This window comes from Leptodactylus fuscus, chromosome 2 (genome assembly GCF_031893055.1).
Source record: "Leptodactylus fuscus isolate aLepFus1 chromosome 2, aLepFus1.hap2, whole genome shotgun sequence".
Lineage (NCBI taxonomy): Eukaryota > Metazoa > Chordata > Amphibia > Anura > Leptodactylidae > Leptodactylus > Leptodactylus fuscus.
In genome coordinates this window covers 218,946,002-218,954,119 of record NC_134266.1, presented here as the reverse complement: position 1 = coordinate 218,954,119, position 8,118 = coordinate 218,946,002, and positions in this window count along the sequence as shown.

Below are 8,118 nucleotides of genomic sequence, written 5' to 3'. Positions count from 1 at the left end.
AACTCTTCTTTATTTATTCAATCCATGAAAAAAATCTGATACACGCATGAAAAAGATAGAAACTGCGCCAGACTGACGCGTTTCGGATAATGGTATCCTTTCTCAAAGTCTGGTCTGAGAAAAGAGACTCCCCCATTTAAAGTTTTTTATTATGTTTTTATTGTGTAACTTTGTTATCACAACATTGTCATGTTTTTTTATGTGTTTGTTTTGTATTCATGATGTAGTATTCCTTATGTGGAGTCGCTATAAGATTAGACATCTGTAATCAATTGTCAATTATGACGTTGTGATTGCGGCCCCACATAAGGGATTGTGTGAGTCTCTTTTCTCAGACCAGACTTTGAGAAAGGATACCATTATCCGAAACACGTCAGTCTGGCGCAGTTTCTATCTTTTTCATGCGTATCAGATTTTTTTCATGGATTGAATAAATAAAGAAGAGTTTTATCTTTCCTAACGGGGTCACGCTGGTTCTAATTTCCGAACGATCTGCATATTTACAGCTCCAAGCCGAAGGAGTCAGTTCCGTGCGATACCCAGCATTACAAGGAAAGTTAAGTGGAATGGTCATTGTTTGATCTAATTTCTGTTATTGCTGCTGGTGGCTGAATATTTCCTCCCTTTTCCCTACCCCACAAGTGATTGTCATATACATTGTCAGCTAAGCCTGCCCGTTTCAGAGGAACCCCTTCAACTCTTAGGTGATAGCAGATCTGGATTGGGGTGGAGTTGTAAAATGTGCCAGGTTTATTACTGGTGTGCACCAATATCCTGGCACAAAGTGATGGGTCATTCATCTGAGAATTTGCTTTAGAGACAACATCTTCTAGTGAGATGCCAAATCTATATGGTATCCACCAATCCAATGAATTTGGTGCGCTAGCTATAAATAATTGTTTCCATTGTATAGGATTCAGTCAAGGCATTTGCTTTAAAAATGGTAAGAAACACAATGAGATACTGTCGTGTGAATAAGGCCGTAGTTCTATTCCTCTTTATTATTAAACATTCTGTACCAAATAGGTAAAAGATAACACAGCGATGAAAGACAAATATTACAGCCCCAGTTCCTGCAGAGGGAGGGTATGGACTAAACTTAGATCTCAAAGAACGTCTGTAGTGAAGAACATACTGTACAGAAATATGATATCTGGCGACGCCAGGCAGTGACAACGACCATCCTGAACTTTACATCTGTGCTGCAATCTTCTCAGTTCACACTGACATTTTTGTGACTCTTTAACCTTCTTGTCTTTAGACATAAACTTATTATTTGCATAGATTATTGCTGTAGGTTTTGTGTTCCTTTGTCACTTTCCATTCTTTGCTTGGGTCAGACTAGAATGAATAGGCATGGTCTCTTCAGTGATATACTGTCTGTACCCTGCATTACTTGGATGACTGGTAATAGCCCCAGATCCTCAGTTTAGCCACATAAGGTGGGCATAGCTTTCATTTTATGGCTGCACAGCCTAAATGACGTCTAATGTAGTGGAAACCCCCCCCCCCCCCAAAAAAAAAAGATATTTGAAAAATATTCACCATCTACCACACATGTTCATAATCGTTTTACCTACTGCTTCACTTGTATGCTGGTTATACCATGTTTCTCCGAAAATAAAACCTACCCCAAATATAAGCCCTAGAATGATTTTTCAGGATTTTTGGAGTATACTTGAAATATGAGCTCTACTCTGAAAATGAGACCTAGTTACAATTCATTAAAAAAGTGTCCATGCAGTTACACATGTAAAAAAAAAAAAAAAAATAGAATACAGCAGAACCGATACAGTAGACCCATCATCAAGGAAAGCGGACACTCCCAAAAGAATCGGACATTGACTCTAAGTGAGCTATCTGTACAAGATGTCACTAGTGAGATCGTTCTCCACAACAATAAGGGTTGTATGCCGCTAGTACTGGGCTCTCACACACAACCAGTCCTGCTGGCATCACTCCATTGTGGCAGCCTCCAGTCACCAGGGGGAGCTAACTGCTACATTTGGCTGTAGTGGAACGCTGATGCAATGGCAAAGGGCCTGACAGTGACACAAATCTGAGCCCATCCACCCGTGGCACCTGCAGACTCTTGTTTTGGGTGTAAGGGGGTCTGGCGAGTGGATTGTTCATGGGAAAAGAAAAAAAAGACGCAGGGGACAATATGGTGGCTCAGTGGGTTTGAATCCTGCAAGGAGTTTGTATGTTCTCCCCATGTTTTCATGGATTTCCTCCCTACTCCAAAAAAAGACATACTGCTAAGGAAAAATATACATTGTGAACCCTATATGGGGCTCACAATCCACTAATGACATCCCCTTGATAAAAACCCGTAAAAAATATAAGACCCTGTCTTATTTTTGAAGAAACACGGTAGTCCCATTGCTGTAAGGGCAGGCGGCTTTCTGTGCACAGACTTGAGATATCCAAATATAACAGAAAGATTGACTAGTTTGTTCTCTCCTGCAGACAGTAAGGCCCTATGCCTGATATAGTTACAGAGCATGTCCTATAAAATATTAGAACAGAGGCCTAACTTCACTTTTACATAACAGCATGGAAGCTCAAGCTATGTTCACATAGTGTTTTTTTGCAGGTTGTTTTTGAGGCAGAATCTGCCTCAACAAACGCCTCCCATTCACATCAATGGAAGTCAGTAGCTGTTTTTTTCAAAGCAAACAAAGCAAATGCAACATCATCTATCTTTAGGCAGGTTCCACCATGAAAATCCATTGAAAGCAATGTGCCAGATTTATTTTATTTTTTTTTTGCATTTTTCTATGATATTTTTTTTTTTTATTACTTTCCAGGTCCATAGAGTGTGCTGAAGCAAAGGAAAAACAAAACAAAAAACATGTAAAGATTAAAAAAAACAAACAAAGTTTCCTAATTCTTGAAGCAGATTTTTTCAATTTACAAAAAAAACTCAGTGTGAACACAACCTTAGCTTTCCCTCTAGATTTATTTAGTTTTCTAAGTAAATACTTTCCACTCTCTTGCTAGGAATCAAAACAAGACAATACACAGAGCACGTGAATAAATTAATGGCTTCTGATCTGTATGGGTGTCCTTATCTGTCCCTCCCCTCCAGAACAAATGCGCTGTGAAACACTTCCTCAGCTGACAACCATCTAAGGCTGCCGTTCACATCTGCGCCTCCATTTAGAGCAATGGTTGCCAAATTGTGGGTTGCGACCTCCTGGAGTATCTGGAGCAGAGCGCGGCTCAGCCTTCAGCAGTGGGCCCAAGAGAAGAGAATACAAATAACAAACAATTACATTACTCTCCTGGGCATCTGTGGCGAGGTCCTGGCATCCTCTTCAGGCTTCTGACTCACATGCCCTGGAGGACACTACTGAGGTTTGTGACTGGGCTGCACCTGTCACATGAGGGCGCGCTGATGTCATAATGCTGGGTTAATGCGTCATGGCATTAACACACCCTATATGACCACTAAGGCCCAAACCGAAGTAGTGTAATGTCACAAGAAGCCCGAAGAGGATGAGAAATGACTGCAAGACACAGCTGGCTGCCGGGAGAGGCGAGTATAAGTGTTTATTATCTTTCCTCACCTCCCCTGGGGCTGAAATTATTATACTACAATAATTTACCATAACTAACCCAGAGAGGAGGAGGGGGGTGGGGGGGAGGAGGTTAACCTCCCAAACAGTCAAAACAAATGTTGTGAGGTACAACTATATAATGCTTGTTTCATCATGTGGAGATACTGTGTGGAGAACGCCCGACAGACCCCATTATAGTCAATGTGAGTAATCACTTATTTCGCGGTCTGCCTCTATGTTGTAACAACGGTTAGACCAGGGGTCCTCAAACTACAGCCCGCAGCCCACTTTTGTGTTGACTCCGCCCACTTGTTAATTTTTCATGTGCCCGCACACAGTATAATCCTCCTACAGTCACCCGTAAATTATATGTCCCCCCTCTATCTCTCCCCCAGTTTCATATACACCCTTCATCTGCCCCCAGTTTCATGTCCCTCTTCCATCTCTGCCCCCAGTTTCATGTCCCTCTTCCATCTCTGCCCCCAGATTCATGTCCTCTCCATCTCTGCCCCCAGATTCATGTCCCCAAATCTCTGCCCCCAGATTCATGTCCCCAAATCTCTGCCCCCAGATTCATGTCCCCCATCTCTGCCCCCAGATTCATGTCCCCACATCTGTCCCCAGATTCATGTCCCTCCATCTCTGCCCCCAGATTCATGTCCCTCCATCTCTGCCCCCAGATTCATGTCCTCTCCATCTCTGCCCCCAGATTCATGTCCCCATCTCTGCCCCTAGATTCATGTCCCCACATCTCTGCCCCCAGTTTCATGTCCACTCCATCTCTGCCCCCAGATTCATGTCCCTCCATCTCTGCCCCAGATTCATGTCCCCACATCTCTGCCCCCAGTGTCATGCCGTCCTCTCCTTCATCTGCCCCCAGATTCACGTTCCACCTCCACATTAAACTTACCTTCTCCTCCGCTCCCTCGCCGCTCTCTGCCCGCCTCTCTCGCTGACACATGCGGCTGAAGGAAGGAGCTGACACAGGTCAGCTCCTCGCTTCGCCGCTGCCCGCCTCTCTCCCTGACACGTGCGGCTGAAGCTGCTCGCGTGCTCGCTTCGCCGCTGCGTCTCTCTCTCGCTGACACATGCGGCTGAAGCGAGGAGCTGACCTGTGTCAGCTCCTCGCTTCGCCGCTGCCGCCGGCTCCTGTCTTGTACATCGCGTCTACAAGCCAGGAGCCGGCGGCAGCGGCGAAGCGAGGAGCTGACACAGGTCAGCTCCTCGCTTCAGCCGCATGTGTCAGTGAGAGACGCAGCGGCGAAGCGAGCACGCGAGCAGCTTCAGCCGCATGTGTCAGGGAGAGAGGCGGGCAGCGGGGAAACGAGGAGCTGATCTGTGTCAGCTCCTTGCTTCAGCCGCCCAGATCGGCGTCCTCTGGACGCCGATCTGAGTTGAAATCGGGACATACCTCCCTCCAACCGGGACCGCGGGACATGTCACCCAAATCGTGACTGTCCCGCGGAAATCGGGACGGTTGGGAGGTATGCATCTGTCTGGCCTGCCGCATGTGGCCCACATGCCGTTGCTCGGATCACTCACTAACGGGGAATCCAGTACAAGATTCCCCGTTAGTAAGCTTTTGCAAATACACATACAATTGAAAACTGTCAGTGTAGGCCACAATCTTCATGGATAAGTATAAATAAGAGAGAGAGAGAGAGAGAGAGAGAGTGAGAGAGTGTGTGTGTGTGTGTGTGTGTGTGTGTGTGTGTGTGTGTGTGTGTGTGTAGCATATAATCTTAAATTTTTTTTAAACTATATTTTGTCCCTCCAATGGTTTGAGGGACAGTGAACTGGCCCCGTTTGAAAAGTTTGCGGACCCCTGGTTAGCCGATGCTAGTTTGCACCTAGCACAGATGCTTTGCTTAGTCTATAATCACATCTGCATGCAGAGCTATTTTTCCTCTGCAAAATACAGACCCCATTGTAAGTGAGCAGTGTCCCCTGCAGTCAGTCATAAATAGAAAAAATAAATGCAGCTCGCCTCCCGGAGTGTAGAGGACAGGAGGCAGTATCCTTGATGGAGGAGGGTCATTTCCTCAAACACATCAGATTTTTTTTTTTTTTTTGTCCCATCTACTCCCCCCTCCTAGTGGTGACATCTGCTAAAGCCAAGGCCGCTCTAATGGGGTGTGTTAGTGCAGTTTATGGTATTCAGCAGCAGGATATATAGGAGTCGTCATAGCAGGGCCACAGAAAGAACATTGGTTTGTAGAGCAGTAGAGAAAATGGCTCCCACAGCGTTACCTAAGAGATATTGTGGAGCCTTTGAATACGACAACATATTTTTGTTACTAAAAATTAACATCCCACTTAACTTTATAGTTTATTAGCCTCTGCCTCCCTCTACTTTGTCTGCGTGTTGTTGGCGTCGATAATCCGCCTATATTCAGCAAATTGCTGCCGTCGATGGTTTGCCTGCTGCTGAACTTGTTCCTCACACCGTGCCTGTGATTGTTCTGGCATCTCAGCAGCTCACTGCAACGCCATATAAGGAGTGTGGTGTTGGAGTTGATGATCCCCCTCAACGCCGCTTGATGAGAACTCTGTTTACTTCTGGCTTCCTTCATAGCTCTCGTTGTTAGCGACAAATTAGATTTCTTTTTCCCGGCATTCACCCCATTTAAATTTCACAAACTGCCAATTTGGATTAAAGCTAAGGCCCCACGGGCCGTAATTGCAGCGTTAAAGCGCTGCGGAAAGAACTGCTGCGTGATCGCATTGCAGTTCTTTCCGCAGCGCTTTGAAGAGAAAGTTCACAGAGTTTTCCTCTGCAGACTTTCTCTTAGCATTATATCTACGGGAAGGCCGATGGCGTTTCTGTAGATATAATGGAAATGCTGCGATTTGCAAAGCCGCAACAGCTTTGCAAATCGCAGCGTGTCTGCACTGCGATTGCTTCCGCAAAGTGGGCATGGGATTCGCATGTCTCTAATTAAATCTTCCCCCCTTTGTCACATAACCATATCATGTCAAATGTGCTTTTCAGGACCCTGCAGTCAGTACTGTAATACTGCTGCAGAAGCAAAATCATCCTATATATAAACCTCTGACACATTGGGCTAGTTTTACATTTCAGGGATCTGAGAAAGCTAGGTGATTTGCACAAAGTAGATCATAACCACACAGATGCAGTCCTCTCCTCTCCCTGTGTACCGTATTTTCCGGACTATAAGGCGCACATAAAATCCTACGATTTCCTCAGAAATTGAAAGTGCGCCTTATATATGGATGGAAGCGGCGGTACGCGAGGAGTTAAGCGGCAGCCACCGGCAAAGTCTGCGTGCCGCTTCCATACATTGCAATGGGAGCGTGCTATTCGAATAGTATTCGCTCATCTCTAACTTCAATTGTAACTTCTTACAATTGAAGTTAGAGATGAGCGAATAATATTCGAATAGCACACTCCTATTGCAATGTATGGAAGCGGCACGCAGACTTTGCCGGCGGCCGCCACTTAACTCCTCGCGTGCCGAGCGCTTCCATTCATTTCAATGGAAGCGTGCCATTGAAATGGATAGAAGCGGCTGGCATGCGGGGGGTTAAGTGGCCGCTGGCAAAGTCTGCAAGCCGCCACTTTCAATCACATATAAGGCGCACCGGACAGCGCTGCGCCTTATATATGAACCTAGACAGGACTATAAGGCGCTCATGGGTAATGCGCCTTATAGTCCGCAAAATACGGTAATTCATGTGTTGGATCTGCACACAGTCTTCATTACGCTCAATGTAGGGCTGGGTTGGGCTTAATTGATAGATTGCAATGGGAGCGTGCTATTCAAATAGTATTCGTTCATCTCTAACTTCAATTGTAACTTCTTACAATTGAAGTTAGAGATGCGCGAATACTATTTGAATAGCGCGCTCCCATTGCAATGTATGGAAGCGGCAGGCGGCCGCCACTTAACTCCTCGCGTGCCGCCGCTTCAATCCATCAACCCGTCATTTTTTTTCCAATATAAGAATTCTACCATTAAAAGAAGTTCTTTCCTCTGACCACATCGGAATAGCCTTAAAAAAGGCTATTCATCTCCTACCTGTTGCCATAGCCAGCGCCGCCTTCTTCCTCAGCTGCGTCCGCCCCGTCTGTCTCTTCTTTGGGCCTCATGGATGACGCATGCGCAGTCGGCTCTGGCTGCGAGAGCCTGTTAGAGCCGACTGCGCATGCGTCATCCATGAGGCCCGACGGGGACACAGAAGGGGTGGACGCAGCTGAGGAAGAAGGCGGCGCTGGATATGGCAACAGGTAGGAGACGAATAGTCTTTCTTAAGGCTATTCCGACGTGGTCAGAGGAAAGAACTTTTAATGGTAGAATCCCTTTAACTCCTCGCGTGCCGAGCGCTTCCATTCATTTCAATGGAAGCGTGCCATTGAAATGGATAGAAGCGGCTGGCACGCGGGGGGTTAAGTGGCCGCCGGCAAAGTCTGCAAGCCGCCACTTTCAATCACATATAAGGCGCACCAGACAGCGCTGCGCCTTATAGTGCGGTGCGCCTTATATATGAACCTAGACAGGACTATAAGGCGCTCATGGGTAATGCGCCTTATAGT